Source organism: Mustela erminea, chromosome 5, assembly GCF_009829155.1.
Source record: "Mustela erminea isolate mMusErm1 chromosome 5, mMusErm1.Pri, whole genome shotgun sequence".
Taxonomy (NCBI): Eukaryota; Metazoa; Chordata; class Mammalia; order Carnivora; family Mustelidae; genus Mustela; species Mustela erminea.
The window spans coordinates 57,433,600-57,458,361 of record NC_045618.1 but is presented as its reverse complement, the minus strand read 5'-3'; the positions used below and the strand labels follow the sequence as shown (position 1 = coordinate 57,458,361).

At 37.1% G+C, this 24,762-nt stretch overlaps 1 long non-coding RNA gene across 1 annotated transcript; it reads right to left on the bottom strand.

Moving 5' to 3' along the window:
* Positions 1 to 1,400: 1,400 nt before the first annotated feature.
* On the bottom strand, positions 1,401 to 16,507 carry LOC116589979. The gene is made up of 3 exons (XR_004285455.1): positions 16,485 to 16,507; positions 13,587 to 13,763; positions 1,401 to 1,544 (listed from the first exon to the last, which is right to left on the bottom strand). It is a non-coding gene; the product is annotated as an uncharacterized LOC116589979 (long non-coding RNA).
* Between the last annotated feature and the right edge of the window lie 8,255 nt (positions 16,508 to 24,762).

Below are 24,762 nucleotides of genomic sequence, written 5' to 3'. Positions count from 1 at the left end.
CTCTCCTTCTCATCCCGACCTCTCACTCTTGTAATCTAAATTCTTCTATACCTGCATACAGTATATGACTGCTTTTGTGCTGTAGAATGCCCCTTGTGTTTCTTGGTCATAGGCTATTGACTGGCTGGTTCTAGATATTAACTACTGTTTAATTACTCTGAGGATGCCTATGTAAAGCTTTGAATTAAAACAGGCCATTTTTTCTTTCTGGGCCATCATTTTTCCCATCCACATTTCTTCTATGCAGTTCTCTCAAATCATCTGATATAGTTGCTTAATCAGGTTTTGAAACTGCAAACACAAACTTTTCATGGTTTTAGACCCACGCCCATGGGAGGCTTGTTCAATAGACTGAGTATATGCTCCTTTTCTTCTTTTAAAAAAAATAGTACTTTTCATTGCTTTCTGCTTTAGAGATACAAACCAATACTGCCATCCACTGTTCCTTTGGATAATCTTTTCCCCACAGTTCTCACCAAGATGTTTTGAAAGAAAGAAAGAAAGAAAGAAAGAAAAAGAAAGAAAGGGAAAACTGACAACAAAATTAAGTTATTTGAAAGGATGGGGATTGTTACTTCTGAGCAAGTGGATTTGGAAAAATCTTTTTCCAAACGCCTTGATGGAGAAAATGCACTCTCAAAGTGTGACCAAGTAAATGAGCGATCTATGGAGTCAACCTCTTCCTAGACATCACAGGGAGGGAAAAATCACCCAGAGATCCGCTTTGATCACAGTTTCACTTTGCTTCATTCAGCTTCCTAGGCTCGAGGCCATTTTTCCTCGTATTCACATTCTAATGCTTTGGGAGGAGAGTCTGTCTCCTCTTCGAATCCCATAAGCCGAGTATCTCTGTTTGTCTCATCCTGCTGTCCGAGAAGCCCTCCAACTCTTTGAGAGAGAAACACATATTCCCAGGGTCTAATACTTACCAGTGATTGTACTCCATTTTGTGCCACTCCATGCTGGCTCCACACTATTATATATCTCCTTTTTGCCTTACTCATCCTCTTTTTGGTTCAGTTTCCAGCTAATACAGCTGTAACTAAGATTATGAAGAATTCCTTATTTTTCTCTCACATGAACTAGAATCGACCTTTCAGGTAATGTAGACCAAAAAAATCAAGGGCCCAAATTTTGAGGCAGAGCATGTTAATGTTGGAAAGCCTTGAGGTAAGCTGGGCCCCTTTCCTGACTCTGTGAGGGAAGGAACTGAGACCCAGAGAGGAGATGTGAAATGCCTAGAGCTATGAAATCCGGAAATGGCAAAGCCAGTGGTAGAATCCAGGCCTCTCAACCCCTGGTCAAAACATTTTTACTTTAGAAACACAGTCCATCTCTCCATCCCTGGGTTACAAGACATCATGAACAACTCTTTAAAAAATAACATAAACACCTCTGAAGTCATTTTTATTTCTCTGTTCCTTTTATACTTCTCTTGACTCTGGCCTCCCAGAAGCAATGGGACGTCTAGGTTGGGAGCTCACAACAGTAACGTCCTTCTTCCGCCTCACACAGGAGAGGAGAAAGTACGTGAGCATGATGGTCTGGAAAGGGAAACAGAGAGGATGACAGTCTGTCTTAGGCCTGTTTTCATATGAGGACAATCAAATGTTATTTTACTTATCTAGATTTATAGCTCTTACATTAGGAGATCTCAATTCCTTCATTCATTCAGGCACCATTTAAGTTTGAACTGTTCTTTGGGTCTATGCAGCTCATGTCACTTTATTACCTCTTGAAAGAGCCCCAAAGCAGGCCACATGATAATTTTAGAAAGCTGAGTATCTCTCTCCGTGTTTGTTTAGGGCTATTCATTCAGCAACCACAATCTTTTTGAGAAAATACACCAATATGCAGTTTCTGTTCCCATCAGATTCCCATTCAAGAGGGGGTGGTGGCACTTTCCACATTATGGATTGTCATTGTGTGGGTGTGAGGCTGAGCTGTACAAAGTTTTACTACAGAAGAAGATGATGTCAAAAGGCTTCAAAGAAAATTCTTTCTCTAAAAACATTTTTTTTCTAAATGATTTAAAAAGATAAAAGAGATTTAGAGAAGTTATTGGAAGATGGGAGGTATAAAATACACTGAGAAAAGGACCCCACTGGGCAGAAAAGGGTACTGATCCGTTTCATTACAAAACAAAGATTAGTAAGAAAATAACTATTTCCCAAAATCATATTAGGTACCAGGCATTGTGTTAGAAAATTTGAATGTATTATCTCATTCTCGTGAAGCTCTAGAAGTAATTGTAATTATACCCATTTTTCTGGTATATAAACAAAGCCTGGGATCACAAGGGGCTTCCCTAAGATCACTTAGAAGAGTTGGTAAAGAATTGGGGGTGTGTTAGAATGGAAAGCTTACAGAAGCAAGGGAGCTTAGGGCATACACTAGCAACAGGAATTTGGTCTACTTGTCTGGAGTAGATAATCATAAAAAAAGTATTTGGATAGGGGCCTAGAAAGATAGAAAGTCTGAATGCTAAGTTAATTTTGTTCTGTAGACAATGAAGAATTATCGGTGCTTTTAGAGATAGGAAGAGTCATCAAAATTGTATTTTACAGTGAGAAATCTGGTAGCCGTGTAAAAAGCAAAACTTGCAAATAATGTGAACAATTTGAGAGCTATTCCTGTAGCCCAGGAACGATGCTAAAGGGAAGATGAGGAGAAACAAGTTTTTACAGGGTGGCCTTAAATTTTAACACAGAATAGCCCGACAATTGTTTATTCACTCATTCATTCCACTAGTATTTATTACTGTGCTGAGTATTTGCATCTTACATTTCAATTCAGGAACATGTACTTTTCTTATGAACATTGTACTTGGAAATATTTGTAGGTTAACATACAATTAGAAGAAATAATGCAGAGATATCCTGTGCACTCTTTACCCTGTTTCCTCTATTGGTAAACATCTTCTAAATTTCTAGTATAGTATCACCCCAGGATATTTGACATTGAACCCCTGATCTTATTCAGATTTTCCCAGGTTTACTTATACTCCACAGGTTTAAAAAGCATTATTTGTTCTATAGGCCTAGTAGGCTATTGCTATGCTCAGTTAATCAGTTTCTATCATAAACCCTCCCCACTTCATAGCTCTCAGCAAGGAGAGTCTAAGAACATCGTTAAAGGTGCCCTACACCAGTCCTTCCTTTACTCAGGTCTGAAACTAACAGGTCTGAAATTGTGTTTAACCTGAGACCTTTCTTGTTTCTTGAGAAAGGCTTGTACCGCTATATATTTTCCTCTCAGGACTGCCTTTGTTGTGTCCCACAGATTTTGAACCGTTGTGTTTTCATTATCATTTGTTTCCATGATTTTTTTCAATTCTTCTTTAATTTCCCAGTTGACCCATTCATTCTTTAGAAGGATGCTGTTTAGTCTCCATGTATTTGGGTTCTTACTTCTTGTGGTTAAAACCCATGATTTCCTTCAGCTGGCTTTTATGCAACATGAAAGTTACTGGGGACTTGTTAGACATTTTTCTTCTATCATTGAAGCAAACACAGTCCATTAATATACTGAGATGGTCTTCATTCTTAGAAAAGTAGGTATTCTGCTATGCTAAGGATTCATCTTCTCCTCTAAACTGTATGGATATGTCTTCTTGATGACTTCCAAATGGAAAATACCAGACTCACAGATGTTATTTCTGACAAGGCATGACTTTGGGTGATATTCTTAACCTCTCTGGGCCTCAGGATTGTCCCTTCCACTTAAAAGAGTCATGATGCCGGAGGAAGCAGACCCTGCATTTTCTGTCCCTTTCACCTTTGTTTTGTACCTGCTTTTTCTCCTTTCAGGCTTTCATTTTCCTTGCTGATATCCCCTGAAATCTTCTCTTAGGAGAGGATTTGAGGACTTAATGCCACCACATACATGGTTCATGCAGCTAACAAATAGGAATAAAGGTATGGTTGTCCACCAGTGCTTTGGGGATGACATTTGGGAAGATCCAGGATTTCCTGTCTATGGGAAGAACACTAGACCATGAAGACAGACTGCCTGGATTTGAACCCAGGCTGTGCTACTTAGTGGTTATGTGATGTTGGGAAATTATTTACCATTTCTGAAGCTCAGTTCCTTCATTTATAATATGTGACTAGTTAATAATACCTTCTTCATAGCATTAAGTATTAAATGAACTAATTTAACAAAAGGCTGTAGCATAGTGCTTGACACATAATACACTATTAGTGTTATAACTTAGGAAGTCATAGATATGAATGGCAGATGGCATTTATGTAGGACCTGTAGACCTCCTGATGGGTAGATTATTTTTGAAAATTGTCATATTTCCCAAATCTTCTCTTCTCTTCCTCATAGTTGTTGTGTTGCTAGATGATATGTCAAAATTTGACAAATATATGAATTTTTATACCTAAAGAGCAATAAAACACATTTTTAGTGGGAGCTTTCTTGCATCTATGTCATGCCACAAAGTTATCTCAGTGTGTTTTTGGAAAAAAGGGAAGGGGACAGTGTAATTGCACACATGTTACCTGTAGTCTTGTGTTAACACATTAGACTTTTTAACTCAAATAATGTCTAAAATAACTCTTTGGAGCAGGTATCAAATTTTGCATTATTTAGAAGAGGATACTGAGACTTGGAGAGATTACATAACTTATTGGAGGCAAGAGATCTAATCCCTGGCAGATCAAAGTAATCTTTACACTATAATATATCTCCTCCTTTGTTTATTCTGTGCATTTTTGGAGAAGCTGCAATACAAAGAAATAATGGCTTAATATAGATATCTTAATGCAGCAAAGAAAGGTCAAATATTTGGCAAACATTTCATGCGAAAATAGTTTTTAAAGGTCCATTTTGATATGGGACTGCCAAGCCTACATTTTCTTTACCAATTCTAGAATTTGGGGACATTAAATCAATTAACTTTCTAGAAAAAAAATTTAAGCTTGAATTAGAATAATCTTAATAAATCAGTGAAAATGATTCTCTCTTTAAAATCTTTGTGTGTCTTGCTTTGGGTCTTCTATCTATGTAGCAGTCACAAAATAATGTTTGGGAAAGGAAATGAAAAGATTTTGTGGTCTTTAAGATCACCAAAATGTTTTCAACAAAATGCTGATTCTCACCATGTCTATCACCATTTCTTTTCTGCCAGTGATCAAGCTAAGTTTAGGAAGATCACCAGATTCAGCATATGCTAACCAAAACTGAATTAATATCTAGATAAAATGCCCTCTGAATAAATTCTTGTCAGGGTCAGAGGGGATTCCCAATTCTGGAAGGGGAAAGTTCCTTTGAATGAAGGCGGGAGGTCAGCAGTTCCTGAATCCAACAGGAACCTCAACAGGTCCCACCCTTTCAATCACAGGCAAAACGAATTCAATCTACCTGTGGTCCAAGGCCTTTAGGATTCTGGAAGTCATCACGGTCTTTGCCTGATTCTTTGTAATTGGTCTCTAGTTTCTTTTTCTTCCTGGGTTATTTGATCCTGATTCTTCTTGTATCACCTCTGGTTTAGCTTTCTTGTCTTATGTGACAGAAACTCAAAGAAAATTCAATTGTGTGAAAAGAGAGCAGTTTATTAGATCATGGAGTCCAAGAAAAAGTTGATCACTCATTAAACTTTGGATCTAGCTAAGGATCCATTGGCTTCAGCAGTTACATTTGAATTATTCACTGTATCTTCAATGTCCAGTTTGTACCCTTCATATTCTGCCCAAGATTTTTAGGAAAATAAATATGTAACATTTTGCTTGTATACTTATCAGGACTAACATGGTATCCTAACAAATTTGAATCAACTGCCAGATACCACCATCATGTCATTAACTAGATTTCTTACCACGTGAGTTATATCTTAGAATTTTTGCCATTGAAGTTGTATGTAATCTATTCAAATTAAGTTTAACTAAGATCATAATATAAAATTTAATAAAGACCTTATAATAATACTGGAAAAAAGTAAGAAGGAAAGCTCCATGTGTACTTGAATTACATTGAGCCATGGCTGGTGTGTTTTTTTAAAATAATAAGTTAATAGTCTTCCATCAAGACTTCTGATTATATATCCCATTCTGAAAAATGTTTCTGTACCCATTCAATTATTACTTAAGAGTGCCCAGTTCACCTCAACTTCCAGTCTAATAATTACCCAGAAAAGCTGAATTGCTGACATATATTCAGAAGATAGTCTTCCCACCAAATAATCATTTACCTCTACCAATGCTTTTGCTACTATTGTATAGGTGAGTGATAAAGAGAGAATTTTAAAACTGAGATATTGGCTTCATCATACTCATTTTTAATGTTCCTTCAATTTTGAAACGAATTATTTTTGGTTAAAAAAAGAAAATACTTTGCTGTCACTGTACGTTCTACATCAACATTTTGTTTTCATGCGGGCTGGCATTATCTGTCAAATTTTCAAATAAAATTGTACATTTTAATAAAGAGCTCTCTTAATCCAATCAAAACATCATTATATGGACTTTCATATGAGAGTAAGATGGAATAGTTCTTGCCATACCAAAGCTCCCATTGAGAACAGCCAGAAAAAATAGATTAATTAAAGGATCATATGTTTAACAGGAGTAGACAGCTACTGAAGCAAGGAAGAACTGTGGGATTAAGAATATGGAAAGGGGAGCGCCATGGAGTAGTGGGCTGACATTTTGTAGTTTTACCTTGGTTGTATTTGCAAACTAGGGGTATAAGCAAGAAACTGAGTTTCTGGGCTTTGCCCAGGCAGAGAGCAGCTGCTGCCAGACTTAGAGGTCAACAGGGTATTTGGCAGTTTTGCAGGACTGCATTAACAAAATTGGAAATTTGCAAGACCTCCGATTCATGGTCAGTTTCCCCATTAAGACATTTGCTGAATTCTGAAATTTGGGATGTGGGGGAGATAAATAGCTAGGTAGAAAATAAAAAAAAGCAGAGTATGTTTTTCTTCATTCTTTCTGTAAGGAGACAAAAACTTCATGTCCCTCAAGGGAAAGGGGCTCTGGTAACACATTAGGCTCTCACTGAAGGCCCTGGTGAACTATACTATATGCAGAAGAAGTGTGAATTAAAATTAGACTGAATTCAGCTCACTCCCTAGTTGAATTTTGTTGATTAGTCTCCACATTGTCTAGCTGAGGAAAGGGTTAGATAACTCTAGAGGAGAAGCTCATCTATAACCCCTACCATGTCTAGATGCAAATTTATGGCATTAAATCTAAAGTTATTAGAACTTCCAAAAGATAGCACCATGAGACCTAAACTCAAGAAGAGAATCAGTGTACAAGGATATAAGAAACCCAAAGGTAATCCATACATTGCAGGCAGTAGACATAAACTTTAAAGTTGGCAAAGATGAATAGTTTTGAGAAGTAGGTCAAAGATGAAAAAATATAGATGAAAGATAAGGAATTTTACCAGACAATTTAGAATCTGTAAAATAAACTAAATGGATATTTTAAATCTAAAATCATAATATCCAAAATCAACTCAATAACTACATTCATCAAACTATTCAACAGCAGAAGACATTTTGAAACCCAGAAGACAGCTTATTAGAAAATACCCCTACTGAAACGTAGAAAGAAAAAATAATTGAGAATACAGAAAAGAGTACAAGAAATACATAGAACAACGTCCAAAGCTCTAGCATACATGTAACTGAGGTTCCTTAAGGGGAGAAAAAATGAGGTTGAAGTTCCCCTTGAAGAGCTAATGGGGGAGAATTTTCCAAAACTCGTAAGAGGTAATGACTCACAAATTCAAGAAACTCAGTGAATTCCAGGCAAAGTAATACAAAGAAAACAAGATTTAGGAATACTTTTAGGAATACTATGGTTAGACAGTTGACAACCAAAAACAAAGAGAAAAATCTTAAAAGTATCCAGAGAAAAATGACACTAAATAATGTCACAGTTGACTCCTCAACATAAATGATGAAAGCTGATAGAAAATCGAAAGTGCCAAAAGAGGAAAGGGTAAAATTATCTAGCAGTAGTGCAAAAAAGATAAAATAGAATACACTAACCATCAATGAGTGAAAATAAAATAGTGAAAATTAAGTTAAAGAGGCAGTCTGCTCATTAGTGAAATGTTTTCTCAGGAAAATGGAAGCTGAGAGATTTTGTCACCAGCAGATCCTTACGAGAACAAATACTAAAGGAAGTTCTTTTTTTTTTTTTTAATTTTTTTTTTTTTTTATAAACATATGTTTTTATCCCCAGGGGTACAGGTCTGTGAATCACCAGGTTAGGAAGTTCTTAAGCAAAATGTCCCACAGGTAAATGTCAAAATGCAAATGAAGGAGATAAACTAAAGTATTCCAGAGTTCTAGCATTATTGGGAAAGATAATAGTCCATTCTAGGTTAAAGATGTATATTGTAATCTCTTAACATCACAAAAGATAATAAAAGAACGAATAGCTAAGAAATTAATGGTGTCAGATAAATAATAATCTTTTATTAACCCAAAGGAAGACAGGAAAGAAGAAAAAAATAAATATGAAACAGGTAGGTCAAATAAAAAACAAATAACAGGATAGTAGATGTAAATTTAAGTAGATCAGTGATTACATTACATACAAAGAATATCTCTAAATCTTTAAGAAAGGGATGCAGCTCCATAGAAAAATAAGCAAAACATTTGACTAGCCACTCACAGAAAAGGATTACTGAAAGGCCAATAGACATGAAAAGTTCTCAATTTTATTTGTCACCATGGAAATATAAATTTACCTTTTGCTATCATTACACATACTCCAGGATGGCTAAAATTGAACATGTTAAAATTGGGGACAGTATGGACAAATTCCAATTCTTATTCACAGCTGGTAGAACTGTAAATTGATAAAAGCAAATTGAAAACCTTTTTGGCAATTTCTTCTAAAACTAAACCTAGTAAACTACATTATCTAGTAAATAAGAGTATAATAATTTCATTTCCCCAAGTTTATACTCAGTAGAAATGTATATACAAGTTCATCCAAAGGCATAATAATATTTAAAACAGTACTATTTATAACAACCCACATACTATAGAATGAATAAGTAAATTGTAGTATATTTATAGAGTAGAATAATAAATAGTATTATAAGTGAAAAATAAAAAAACCCTACAGCTATTTGCAGTAGTATGCACTGGTCTCATAAACACCAAACTGAGTGAAAAAAGCTAGCTGTGAAAGAGTACCTATTATATAACTCCATTTATTTAAAGTTTAAAAACAAGCAAAATTAATCAATGCTATAAGAAGGCAGGATGTTGGTTATACTTCGTAAGAAGGATGGGTATGGACTTGGGAGGATGCACAAGAGGGGCTTTTGGGATGCTGATAATGTCCTGTTGCCTAAACTGGTTGCTGGTTCCACGGGTGTGTTCACTTGGTGAACATTCCTTTGGGTTGTTCATTGGAAGTACTTGCATGTTTCTGTACGTATGTTATAAAGAGTGGAACGGTGAATTATTAAGTACTTATTGAATGCATGGGACTAAGCTATGTGAGTCTCTCTTATAAATTGCTTTTCTGTTGTAAGTACTCTGCTAATAATTGCCCCTTGTTATATGCCCTGAAGTTTCAGAGAATGCAAAAATAATGATGGTGATGATACATTGTTTATGTGTCACTTACCATGCCATGACAATTTACATATACTTCTAACTTCACAACAATCCTGCTTTTAATAATATTATACAAGATGCTGTTTATTTCTTCAAAGAATTAAGAGTCATTAAAAAAAACCAAAACATTTCATAACGAAATAATAAACCATACCACCAAAACTTGGGTGATCATCAAAAAGTTGAAATCTGCTGAACTAAGTAGCCCAGGATCTAAAAATTTGTGAATTGTGTCTGCATGGTAGTTAATCAGGTTAATTGCTAAGTATTGCAGTAGTTACAAAAGAACTATATATTGTGGTTTCATCCTTCAAGAATCAAATAATCCATCCAGGGACTCAAGAGTTAAATCTGCAAAGCAATGAAAACAACAGCATAAAGAAATGTCGTTTAAACTTCTACATTGTGTCAGGTATTCCACGGAGAGAACAAAAATGAAAGGTATGGAAGTAGGATGGAGTGACAGAAAGGCTTATTGGAGGAGGTGAGGCCAGAGCTGGGCTGTAAGAAGGTGATAGACTAGCAAAGTTTCTTGGAGATCTAATTAACACATGTTGTGTTGCACAGTTGACGATTACCTTTTTATAATAGTATGAATTGATATCATGGATGGTTCTGATGTCATTATGATGTATCTCGTGTGAATAATTCATGCACAGACTAATGGAACCATACAATGGAACTGCAGGGGTGTTACAAATTAGAATTTATGGGCATTGACATAGCTGTGAGTAGAAGCTGGTATAGTGTTTGTCCCCTCACTAGTGATTATACCTCACTCTCACCAGGGCTAGTGTGACTGCGTGTGTTTGCGTGAATGTGTGTGTGCATGCACACATGTGTGATCATTAGGAAAACAAAATCCAGCTATGCATCGAATTCACAAAAATAGTTCTCAAAATAATTTGTACAGAGTCATACAATGTATGCCCATCGAAGGAAAATGGAAGGAAAGCGGCAGAATCAGTTGAGGCAGAGTTTTATGAGAGGCTGGGTCTTTTGAACATTATTTTTAACTTCTCTTAGAATTTTAGTTGAGAATATAAACTGGTTATTATTATTATTATTATTATTATTATTATTATTATTTTGAGAGGGAGAGAGAGAAGTGGGGAGGGGCAGCTGGATAGGAAGAATCATTTTTTTTTAAATTTATTTTTTATTTATTTTCGGCATAACAGTATTCATTATTTTTTCACCACACCCAGTGCTCCATGCAATCCGTGCCTTCTATAATACCCACCACCCGGTACCCCGACCTCCCACCCACCCGCCAATTCAAACCCCTCAGATTGTTTGTCAGAGTCCATAGTCTCTCATGATTCACCTCCCCTTCCAATTTCCCCTAACTCCCTTCTCCTCTCTAACTCCCCATGTCCTCCATGCTATTTGTTATGCTCCACAAATAAGTGAAACCATAGGATAATTGACTCTCTCTGCTTGACTGATTTCACTCAGCATATGGATAGGAAGAATCTTAAGCAGGTTCCACGCCCAGTGTAGAGTTTGATGAGGGGACTCGATCTCACAACCCTGAGATCATGACCAGAGCTGAAATCAAGAGTCGTTCACTTAACTGACTGAGCCATTCAGGCACCCCCCCAGTTAAGTTATCTTGAAAGACTAAGTTTTATTAGAAAATTTCCTGAATAAGCCCACTGTTCATTTCATATTGCCATTGGATTTTTCTTTTTGCTTCTAAAATTATCAAAGTTAATGTATTATTTGCTAAGCCTTTTTTTTTTTTTTTTTTGGTGGGGTGAGGGGTGCCAGGGGCATAATATAAACTGTAATAACTAGTATGTGACTATCATTTATCAAATTATGGCATTTTGTATTTTAGTTTTATTACCACAGGATGGCCAAACACACTGTAAATGCTATGCTTTGCTCATGGTATAGGATTTTGCCACTTGTAGGTAAATGAAGTCATTTAGAATAATAAATTCACATGGCAGAACATTTTGAAGATAGCTTTTACCTCTGTTACATGCCTGGAAGCAGAACAAAATCCATACTTCGGCACTGTTGTGTTCGCTCAAAGACTCAGAGTCTTAAAATTGGGAGGGATTTTAAAGGTTCAGAACTTCCCAAATGATCAAGGGACTCATGCTAATCCATAACAGGGTTTTTGCCATTTTGTATAAAATGAGAAAAATAAATTCATGTCAATTCTTGATTTAGCTAGCTAAATTTTGTTCAATTAAATTAGGATCTATGCCTTTTACAACTTTTGTTTATTTTTACAGACTGCCTTTAATTTTAATATTATGTTTTCTCATGTTTTCATCTAAAATATAATTTATTTTATGAAATGAGATTGGTCATTGGTTTTGGTTTGAAGGTTCTTACTTGGCATTATAAAAAATTAGCATTTTTTTTCAATTTCTATAGAATATATATATATATTCTAGGTCCATGAAATTTCTATTCAAGGATCATTGACCTAATCGAACGACCCATCTAATTCTTGAATTCCCTGAACTATATGCCCACCATACTAAGGTTAAACATCCCAAATAAAGAAAGATTGATTGGTTACCACTTTTAACATAATCTTTCCTCAATTTCCTCAATTTTCTTAGAAAATCCTTTAAAAATATTTAGCTGAGGTTTTCTTAGAAATTTATCTTCTTGGTGTTTACTTCTGAGATCATACGAAAGAAACATACTTCATATTCTAAATACAGCACTTTAAATATATGAAGAGAAGTATTATTTTCCCTGAGTCTTCTCTTTTTTTGACTGAACAACCTCATTTTCTTTGTTCGTCACACAATAATGTTGCAAGTCACTCAACTCTTTCTCTCTTCCAAACCTGTTTTAGTTGATCAGTGATACTCAAATTCTTGATATCCAGAACTTAATTAAAGATCCAATAAATATAAATATGTAGGGACTATCACTTCCCCAACTCTAGACACCATGTTTTAGTGCCATTTACTACTTTATTAGCCATTTTGTCCACTGCAACTCATCTCAAAATTTTCAGTTAAATGAGTCCTTACGATTTTTTTCTGCCTCTGGCTTATTGTTTTCATCTGGAAAACTAGACAGTATCATACTATGAAATGACAGCTAAAAATTCACTTGTGGACAGTTTATAGCAAGCGAAGTATAGAGCTTTTTTAAAAGGAAAAGCTAAAAAAATTCTTTCCTTAGTGTCTAGTACCTTCTGAATGTCCATCTCTTGTGAAAATCAGTTCTTGATGAAGAAAATAAAATTGGTTGGTAGTTAAAGAGCACTTTCCCACAAACCTCTTTGTTTTAACCAAGTTTAAAGCTATAGACTAAAGCTGCGAACAGCACACTTCAGCCAGGGACCAAATCCACCTTGTCTGCCGATTTTCACAAATAAAGTTTTTCTGAAACACAGCTATACTCGTTCATTTTATATTGTCTATGGCTGCTTTTGCACTACAGTGGCCAAGTTGAGTAGTTGCTACAGAGGCTAAAATACCCACAAAGCCTAAAATATTTATTATCTGTCCCTTTTAAGAAAAAATTTATTGACCTTTGAAGTTGCAAGAGCATTTCTACTACAGAAATTTTGGAATAATAAAGAGGTCAGAGGAGCATAAAAGAAGGTGAGAGAAGGTTTCATGGATGCCTAAAATTAAAGCTAGTTCTCCATCTACCCAGCAAGAGGTCAGTATGAGTTGGGAGAAGAAACAAACAGCACTGACCTAATTATTATGGATTTGACATTTGCTTAAGAAGAGATCTGTTCCATATGGTAAAGCTGAAAGCTTCCACGTCAGTGCTGAGTTGTTGCCGAAGAGCCTGGCTGTCTTGAAGTAACGTATATATTGTCATTTATGGCAAGAACTACCTTAAAGTTCTTTTCGTCCCCATGCTCAGGCCCCCTTCGATTTGGAAAGAAGGTGGACCAGATAATCCAATGCCTCACCGTGGGGTGTTTACCAGAGAGATTTGTAAGAGCCGACTCAACAGATCCAAGAGAAGTCATATTAACATTCATACATACTGCACTGCTTTGGAGGTACAGAGCTAGCGTCTGAAGAGACGCCACCATGTGTGATGAAGTCAGCTTCTGTTTATCAGCAACATAGCAACAGGATGCTGATCCAGCAGATGTAATTTATATCTGAGTGGTGGTTTTTAAAAAGATCCTTTTATATTATGAGTCTGGGTTTTTTCCAATCTGGAAAACAAATAAGAAACCAACATATTCTTAATTTCTTTCTATGAAATGCATCCCAGCCTCCACAAAGGAAATGCCAAAAAAAAAAAAAAAATCAAAATTTGAAATGATGTTAAAAATGTCTGTGTAGGAATTGTCCATTTATTAACAAACAAATAGACACATGAAAATCTACCTTTGCCGTGAAAAGAATTAGCATGGAAGACCATAAGCTGAACTGTGACCTTGGCAAAATTATTCTCCACGCTTCCTCTTCCCCTCTCCATTTTCGGAGTTACCTCTGCCTTTCCCTTTCTTGGAATTTGATACACTGTGCTGCTCAGGGTTGTCAAGGGTGTCTACAGTCTTGCTGATTAGGCTTGGTCTCTAGTGACTGGATACTTTCCTTTCATCAGAACTCGATGTCCTTGATGCCATTCTCTCAGGGCCTCTGGATGATGTCGTGGGTCCTGCCTAGGAGACCCCAGAAGTAAATGTCCTTGTGTAACACTAACATAGGGAGAAGACTAGAAAGTCCAACTCCTACAGAATACATAATTCCTACATCACATGATAGCCCTTGACTGTCGAAGTTACAGATCTACAGTGCCTTGCTGAGCCACATTGATTCCTGAAGCTAAAGGTAAAACATGGGTTCTGTACACATGCACCAAAATATCTTCCCACAGGTTTAACCAAGTGGAAAACTTAATAAGAACTGTACAGCTTAAAAAAAAAATAAGACTACATGTAGAACCCTGTGTTGCCCAAACTCTTTTTGCACTGTTAACCCTTAAAACATGCCTGGAGGAGCACATAATTTCCATGTGGTCAGTAACCCCTCTGATTGGAAATAACTGTTTTTCTCTGTACAATAAATGCATTAAAAATTCTAATATTACTCAAACTCTCATGCAAATTAAGTTTTTTTTTTTTTTTTAAACTCCCTGCTTCCTCAGTGCAGGCTAAACACAGTTCAATTTTGAATTGCGTTTCAGTTCACCTTTCCACACTTTGTTCCCAACACCCTGGGGTGCCTTTGGCTTCTCCAGGATTTGAAAATGAGGAGAAAGGCCAGAGACAGAAAGTGTCTTGCTTGACTGGCACATTTGGTAAACTAGTATTGGTATCCTTTGAGTTTTATTGAATTTCATTCAAATAAAATAAGATAAAAACAGAGAGGGAGGCAAACCACAAGAGACACTTAACTCTAAGGAACAAACTGAGGGCTGCTGGAGGGGAGATGGGTCGGGGGTGAGGTAATGGGGTGATGGGCATTAAGGAGGGCACATGATGTAATGAGTACTGGGTGTGATATGCTACAGATGTATCACTAAACCCCTGACTAAACACTTATGTTAACTAAATTGAACTTAAATAAAAAGTTTAAAACAACTCTTTCCTTCTTTCATGAGTCTTTTGTGGATCTTTTTGGAGATTCATGTACACACATATCCATGTGCACACACTTTTGCACATTTCTCGCCTTCTTGCTGAGTTTTTCCAGCATAGGTTCTGAATCCGCTGCTAGCTGCTTAGGACTTGGTACCTGAATCATGGAAGTCCACTCGCACAAATTTATTTGTTGAGGTCATTTTGTTCTGCTGATGTTCCTCTCAGGCAGCATCCAGGATAACCCAAGCCTTCCCTGAGGTCACATCTTACTGCAGCACTCCTGCATTGCCTTGCTTCTTTAAACTCTGGAGGTATGGGCTTTTTCCTAGGGTGGGTAGTACCTAGGAGTCACCCAGCCAGATTTCTCCATCTGTGAATGCCTGTGAGGGCCCAGCATGCTCTTTTAAATGTAAGAGTACTTAGATTTCCTAACTCTAGGGTGTCAGCCCAGATAGGTAACAGGCAAGCTCTCATTTTAACACTCTTTACAACCATGTAGCTAATCTTTAAAATAGATTTGGAGCAGGAAGCTTTTGCCGCTGTTCCCCCTGATTCTTCTTTTTATTAACCCATCAACTCTGCTTATCTCAAGGTAGTGATTTGTGTGAGTTAAATCTATGACTCAGAAGAGTGTGTGTTAAACATGGGAAATTAAAAAGAAAGTAGAGTTCTTGTCCTTGATTTGTTTGTTGCCAAATGGTTGTGGTAGAGCTATCAAAAATAGGTTCCCAGTAGCATGATTGAGAGACATCCATGCAACAATTGGTAGCTCACCTTTTAAACATATTCTTTAGTTGAAAGGGAGAAATGCAAAACATCAGAGAATCAAAAAGTCTGAGAAGATCTAAAAGACTTCTTGAATGATATAGTCCAACTCAAAATATGCATTGTTAGCCTACTTTGTACCAGGGATATAGGATTAAACTATGGATTTATGTGATACAAAGATCCCTTAAGGAGTTCATAATTTGATAGAAGAGATGAGATATATAACAACATATAAAGATATTCTAAATTTAATATTTATTTAGATACTGCATTTTTCCAAACATAGCTTGCTTGTTCAAAAAAAAAAAATGACAAGAGTAGATCATTAATACAATTTTAGACTCTGAACTTAGAGGTACTTTGATCTTTTAAAATGGAAATGGAACCACTTTCTTTACCTGTTGGGACAGAGGCTTCTGACCTTTGAACCAAACCAAATAGTCTTTCTTAAGGTTTATGAAAGCTACTTGGTACAGAGTGTTCCTTTATGGATTTCAAAAATACTTTAATCAATAGTATAAACCATTCATACTTAATTTTAAGTGATCTCCTTACAACTGCCTTTTATTTCTTTCTTACCTCTTCCAAAATCCACCTCTAATGTATCCATTTTTACGTGTGGTTGTAATTCTGGTTTCCCTCCATGCATGTTATTCAACAGTGTAAGTTCAATGCAGTCCGTGAGTCAGTTTTATGACTCGACAAATGTTACCCTGGGAGACAGGTAACATTCACTGGTTTTATGGTTGCCATATATATAAATATTGAGTTCAATTTTCTAGTCTAGTCCTGTTACTGCTTCAGGTAGTGGCTAGGCAGCAGATGATATTGGGTCAGCATATTTCTAAATCTGTAAAAGCTGCTCTTTTTTTAAAAGTAAAATTAAAAAATCTTGATTTTTTAATATGTCGTTTTTTGGGTTTTTGTTTCTGTTTTTGTTTGTTTTGTTTTGTTCTGTAACTTATGAACTGGCTTTATGATGTAAGTACTAACTTAAAGTTTCAAGAATTTTGCTGGAATTATATTCAAAATCTTTAGAGTGGCCTACCAGTTCTTGAGTAAAAGGACATCGAGCTTTTGTGGTACCAAAAGAAGGCCAATGATAAAAGACCCAAAAGCAAGCCTTGAAGAGCAGTCTCTCTCTTGCCTGAGAGTTAGTCAGGCTGCTGGGGGTTTTCAGGAAATGCCAAGAAGACCTGAAGAGAACACAAGCCAACTGAGCAAGAGGGTAGGGTTGGAGACAGTGAAAGCTAAGTTGGGGTCAATTGTGTCAGCATTCAAAGACATCTGTGGGTGTTTGGTCTGTATCCTGTAGGCAGTAAGAGGACTTCAAAGAATTCTAAGTGACGGTATGGTATGATCAAATCTGTGGTTGACTGCGATGTGGGGGAAAGAGTTGAAAAGTAAAAAGTGAGGGGCAAATAAGCCAGTGAGGTGGCTTTTGTAATGATCTTGGTAATGTGAGACAAACACATTATTTATTTTTAAAAGTATCAGGAAGTTTCACTGGTAATTGTTTTCTCAAGTGTCGTTAGGGACATCAGAGAAGTTTTATCCCTGGTCATGAGTTAATAGCCAATGATAATTCAGACATGGGTCAAAGATTTTGGTGCAAAATCTGAAGAATTTTGCTGCCAGCCAACCTCTCTCTGTGCTTTGCCCTTGGCCTCCAAATTTCATGGTCAGAGATGTCTTGGCAATGAGAAAGTCCCGAGTTAGGAAATGTTAGAGTTTAAAATACAACTATTGGTGTTTCGCCTGAAGGCTGGGAAGTTTCACAGCAAGTGCTTTCCTTCTAAGGAATATTTATGGTTTCAAGGTTAGGAGTAAGAAAAATCTGAACACTTGGATGATGTAAATCGAGTATGGTATTGATAGATGAACACTGTGTTTAAGTGGTTACAAGGCCTACTGGGGCATATATTCCTTTCTACTTTAGTTATTTAGCAGATAATGATATACTTTTATTAGGTTTTATGCAATGATCACCCAAAGGAGTATTAAGAGAAACATGATTCAAAGAATGATAGAACAGCATGTTGGAACAGACAATAGATATGACTTTGATATCACAAAGATCATGGATCTAGATAAGGCACTTAAATAATAATGAAGGCTTTAGATTCTCTTGTTGAACGATTCTGTTAAGCACTATAAAATCCCAGGATATTTTGGTCTTTACCACGTGAAGTTAGAAGAAATGGAATCAGAAACATCTAGGCTTTGCTTTTATACTTAAAATCATTGAAATTCTATCTTCCGAGAATAAAAAGATTTAGATTCAAGTGTTTAGAAGGACCTGTGTGTGTGTGTGTGTGTGTGTGCGCGCGCTTGCGCACGCGTGCCTGTGTGTGTGTGTGTGTGTGTGTGTGTGTGAAATATTAGCTTTAGTTGGCAAAATACTGATCTTTGATGAGGGAGACCAAAATTGTTTCAAATTATATGTCACAGACCTCAATTGCTCTGCAGAACTATTTTCCAGTTTGGTGAGTTGTTTTATTCCTTGATTCCTGTTTATGCTTTTCCAATCCAGCAAGGGAAAATGAAATGGATCCTATTCAGCCAGAACCCCGTCCTGAAGTCTTATGAACTCAGTGGCTTATTAACAGTGCCCCAGCACAAAACAAACCAGTCTTTCTATTGGAAAATTTCTAAACAGGCTTCATCTCCACTCTGTTCTATTAAGGGGACCCATAAGCATTTTCAAGGAGCATGGATTTTATGGCTGCAGCTTGAATGCAGCTGTGTCTTTTCCAATCTACAGCCAAGAGACAAAATGCAACATGAGATTTTTAAACATTCCAAGGCCCATCTGCCATGTAACCCACTTATCTTTGTGGCTGCAAGTTCTTTATTGATCCAAAATGGTAAAGGGAAAAAAAAAAAAGGCAACAAAGGGGTAAAATGTAGGGGGAGAGAAAAGCCATAAATCCATTCTTTTGTTGTTCTTCCAACAGCATCTGTGAGCAATTGTCACAATTACTAGTCAAACTGTATTTGACTTGTTGCCAACATGAATTTTCCAAAAACCCAATGTAAACAAACTCTGCAAGTACTTCCTCATTTGCCAAGCCAGTAATTATTTACTTTGTTTGGGCCTAGCATTAATGTCAGCTCAGCTTTACAGCCTGTAATGTGTTTGTTAATGAAACCGTGAGGTCTAAAGCTACATATTAACCTTGCCACCCTTCAATTTTGAGCTCAATAAAGTTGCACCATGGTTTTGTAAACTAGTGTTGGGGGACAGGCAAATGATTAATTATATTTTTCCTTTTTCTTTTATCCAAGCAAATTGTTAATCTTTAAACCTGCCTCTCATTTTAAAGTTAACAAACCCAAATCCAGCCGCCAAGAGATATGATATCATGTCGACAAGTCACTGGGGCTCTTGTGATGCCATATTTGGAAGTCATCAGCGATGGCGCGTGCACTCATATTTAGTAACCTTGCGGGCTCTGTGCACTTCTTGAAAGGCAGGGAAAATTCCTCAGGGAGTTGGGGAATATCAATTTGGTAAGGAAGTGATGGAATGCATGGTTGGGACGGAGTATTCATTTTGTGGAGACTAAATGAAAGTCAGGTGGTTTGAGGATGTCTGAACAATTCGGCTAGCAAAAGAGATAAAAATTCCTGATCTGGGTGAGGAAGTAAAGAGGTTGGGGAGAAGGAGACTTAGCCTAAGGATATGATATTTTTCTTCCAGACACAACAAAATCTGCCTTTGTCTCTGGTCTATTAGACATATATGGTGCAATGCTGGTGACTTAGAATGCAACAGAGGGCAGGTAAAAGCCCCATTCTCCTAGAACTCATATTCCAGTGGGAAATTACAATGCCAGATAATAAACAAAGAAGTAAGCAAAATGGTCTCAGATCATGAGAACATTACAAAGCCAGTGAGACAAAGGGATGAGACATGAAATCTCTGATGAAGGCACTTTTGATGGGTGGCTGGGGTAGGCCTCTCAGGGAGGGGGGGCGTCTGAGCTGAGACTTGAACGACAGGATAAAGCCCTATCAGAGCGTATGCACACCAAAGTTTTCAGGAAGTAGCCAAGCAAGGACTAAGAAGAGGAGAAAAGGGCAATGTGGGTGCGCCCAGGAAGGAGGAGGAGGGGGTGAGGGGTCGGGGAGGAGATGGGCCTACGTATTGCTCTACAACAACTCTGGATGTCAAAGGAAAGGAGTGATAGGGTTTTGGGGTGACACCTTCTCAGGAGATGAATTCTGTCGAAAACTAATTGGCAGTCTTGATTTGTTTTGAGGAGGGACAGACATGAAGGATAAAGCATCTGGCTAATACTAGATAAAAATTCCCTGGAAAAAATATCACTTTTCATAAGCTCTTTCATGACCACCTCCTTTGAGTATTTGAAGGTTTAAAAGCCTCAGGAACTGTCTAGAAATTTGACTTACAGATGAAATTTAGTTCTTCACTGTGGAGCTATGACTATTTGATTTACCTGACATGGAAATTGACTCCAGATAGAGGTGTCTGCTTTATCTAATGTAAAACTATAATGTTTGAGGAAGTTAGATGATTATTTTCCCCTTTATCTCCAGAGAAGGTGTGAATAAATCCCCCCAAAGGGATAATTTTGTTTAGCATCAGAAACTGATGGTTGTGTTTGATTATGTAGTTCTGAGCTCAGAATAGGCATTTTATGCAAAAATCAATATGAATTATGGAAAGAATCTAGCATTTTAGTTACACAGTGTAAGGGTTTTATAGTTAGCTACAGTGAGGAAGGAAACTACAGAAGGCAATTTCAAGACTCTTTGAGGAATCCTTTTTTTTCTGGGGAAACACTTTACACTTAACAGTGTAAGTTGATGAAAAATGCACAAATTGGACATTCTCAAAATAAATGGTGAGAGAGAATGTAAAGAATCTTATGAATAATGTCAATTCCTTATGAAGAATTATATTTTAACTTACTTGTATGCCAAGAGTGCCTGCATTCATATCTTGTGGATTTAATTTAACATATTTATTTTGAGGTAATCTTAGCTTATGAGCTAAAATTTTCAACTTGTCATACCAAAAATATTTTTAAAACAACAACCCTCCAGCCCTAGTATACATAAATCAAGAACAGAACCGAAATTCGTGGATAATTGGATTGAGCTCTGAGCTTAAAGATGAAGGAGACAAAAGCGTGTCCCAAAGCAGCATTTGATAGTCTTAGTCTTATCTGTGGATGTTTTACACCAGGCGTGGAGGCCGTATTTGTTTGCAATGATTTGTGCTATTTGCGGTGACATTTTATTTGAGCTAGTATTCTGTACCCAAGCCAAAACATTTATGTATAATGGCTTGTTTTTCCTCTCTCCTTTTGGTTCAAAAGAGATACTAAGGCAACATCGCCTATTCTGATGGCCATGTTGGCAAACCAAGAAGGTGGATTTTGATGCAGGGACACAGGCGGTAGAGCAAGGATGATAACAGAAGACAATGACATGTCACGGGGGCTCTGTGACAGCTGTAGCCTACTCAGGCAGAAACGGCGCTGTGGGCAACCTTTGCAGATGGAGCGTACGGAACTCAGTAAACTCAAACTCACTGGATTTGGGAGTCAACTGAAAACTGACCGCCTCCGTGCTGATACTTCTCATGTAATTCTTGAAAATCCCCACTGGTGTCTGTTTTAAAAGCATCGTACATTGTGATAATGATCACTGGAAGATACACAGTGAGGCAGGCTCTTCCATGCTGTTTGCGGCTGGGCTCTGAAAGAGCCACTGCTTTCTTGTTAATGACCCTGAGCTACACATGTTTTCATGCATATCACTGAGTCCGGCTCTACAGATGGGCACTGAGTAATGCTCAAGGCATTTCCTACTTTTTTCTTGTCCACAGCCCTTCCTATCTCTTTGTCCTCCCTCTTCCTCATTTCTAGCTGTTGTTTCTGAAAAGTTCTTTTCTAAGTCAGTGATGACAATCAGGTTGAAACTAACATTAGGAGATGTTGTTAGGCTCAGTGGTCAAAGAATTAGTGTTTTTCTAAAAAAATGTTAATTTATACTGATGATAGTAAACAATTTTCTATTTGTTTTTATAAATTTGTTTTTAAAATTTCTGCCCATCTCTATAAAGTTAAGAGTATGGACAAGAGAGAAAGGCTCAAACACAGAGAAAAGGGAAATCATGGTGAAAAAAAAAATCTGTTCAACAAAAAGGTTTGCTTGTTTTTTAACCTTATTCATGGAAACCAATGATGGTACCCGTATTTAAACTAGGTTAAAAGTCATCCCAGAATTATAACTGACTGTATGAAAGGCAATGGCTTGACTTAATTGGTGTTGCAAACTTGAAGAAACTCCTGGAGGTAACACAAACATTTCTTGTTTCTCTCTTTCTCTCTTTTAAAATTTTTTGGCCTATGTCTTTTATTAAGAAACCTACATGTCGCACATGTGGTTTAATTACCTCAGATCAAAGTTATGGAGTTCTCTATCTTGCTCACCACACACCCTCGTTGTATGTTCTCCTTTCAGCTGTCCATCTGCCAATCTATCAACTTACTTTCAGGAAGTGCCTACTTTGAGAGAAGGACGGAGGATATAATAAAAAATAAGACCCAGCCTCTGCCTTCAGGGTCTTACGACTTAGTGCACACTTGCATGTACTCACATATGTGCTCACACATGCGCTTGCACACACACATATATTGCCAAAGTGTTTTATCTGCCAAATGACAGCCTTGTTTATCTACTTGTCATCTGGTGGTCAGAGTGTGAAGAAAAACTTATTTTCAGCCTTAGGCCCAGAAAGTAACAGATTTCTCTGACCAGATATAAAATAGTAATGAGGATTCGAGACAGAATTCCCTTTTCTCTTTAGAACAAACAGTATTGAACCTATTGAGTTAAAAAAAAAAAAAGAAAAAAGAAAAAACAAGTTAGGTTTATATGTCTTCAATTATTCAGGTCTCAAAATAACACTTTTGTTTAGGTGCTAAATAGGTTATAATGTTTCATTTTGAATACAGACATAGACAGACTCCTTCCCAATAGTGCTTCTCTAAAACCTTAAAAAACGGAAGGAATCAAGCTATCTCAAATCCCACAGATATGTACATGGGTACGTGTGATTTTTCATAGTCTTTCTCTATATAGCCTCTGAATTGCAATTTTGAATAAAAAACCTAGCTGTTCACCGTCCACAAAGATAAACTCAAAATGGATAAAAGACCTCAAACATGAGACAGGAATCCATCAGAATCCGAGAGGAGAACATAGGCAGTAATCTCTTCGATATCAGCCACAGCAACTTCTTTCAAGATATGTCTCCAAAGGCAAAGGAAACAAAAGTGAAAATGAACTTTTGGGACTTCATCAAAATCAAAAGCTTCTGCACAGCAAAGGAAACAGTCAACAAAACAAAGAGGCAACCGACAGAATGGGAGAAGATATTTGCAAATGACAGTACAGACAAATGGTTGATATCCAGGATCTATCAAGAACTCCTCAAACTCAGCACACACAAAACAGATAATCATATCAAAAAATGGGTAGAAGATATGAACAGACACTTCTCCAATGAAGACATACAAATGTCTATCAGACACATGAAAAAATGTTCATCATCACTAGCCATCAGGGAGATTCAAATTAAAACCACATTGAGATATCAGCTTACACCAGTTAGAATGGCCAAAATTAGCAAGACAGGAAACAACATGTGTTAGAGGGGATGTGGAGAAAGGGGAACCCTCTTACACTGTTGGTGGGAATGCAAGTTGGTGCAGCCACTTTGGAGAACAGTGTGGAGATTTCTCAAGAAATTAAAAATAGAGCTTCCCTATGACCCTTCAATTGCACTACTGGGTATTTACCCCAAAGATACAGATGTAGTCAAAAGAATGGCCATCTGTACCTCAATGTTTATAGTAGCAATGGCCACGGTTGCCAAACTGTGGAAAGAATCAAGATGCCCTTCAACGGACGAATGGATAAGAAAGATGTGGTCCATATACATTATGGAGTATTATGCCTCCATCAGAAAGGATGAATACCCAAGTTTTGTAGCAACATGGATGGGACTGGAAGAGATTATGCTGAGTGAAATAAGTCAAGCAGAGAGAGTCAATTATCATATGGTTTCACTTATTTGTGGAGCATAACAAATAGCATGGAGGACAAGGGGTGTTAGAGAGGAGAAGGGAGTTGGGGGAAATTGGAAGGGGAGGTGAATCATGAGAGACTATGGACTCTGAAAAACAATCTGAGGGGTTTGAAGGGGTGGGGGGTGGGAGGTTGGGATACCAGGTGGTGGTTATTAGCAAGGGCACGGATTGCATGGAGCACTGGGTGTGGTGCAAAAATAATGAATACTGTTATGCTGAAAAGAAATAAAAAAAAATTTTAAAAACAAAAAAACAAAAAAACCTAGCTGTTTTCAGTATTAGTAACCTAACATCCTAGATAAAAATTTCTTTTGCTCTTTTTGGAGAGAGGTGTCTTTATGCATAAATGTTTGAGAAGTACATTTGTTTACACCTTGAATTCTTACACATATTATTTGAAGATACTGGACTGAGTATAGTCTTTAGCTCACATCATGTCCATGCCCATTTACATAGATTCAGTGGCTTCTCTGTGTACGTGCGAATTGCGGTGGGGGTTGTGGGCATTTGATTTTAAAAGTTTAAGCGTTAGTGGGGTGCCTGGGGGTTAAGTCCTTTAAAGAGTCTGACTTTGGCTCAGGTCATGATCCCAGGGTCCTGGGATCAGGTCATGCATGGGGCCCTTGATGAGTGGGGAGTCCTCTTCCTTTCCCTTCGCACCCCCCTCCCCGCTTGTGTGCGTACTCTCTCTCCCCCTCACAGAAATAAATAAATAAATCTTTAAATTT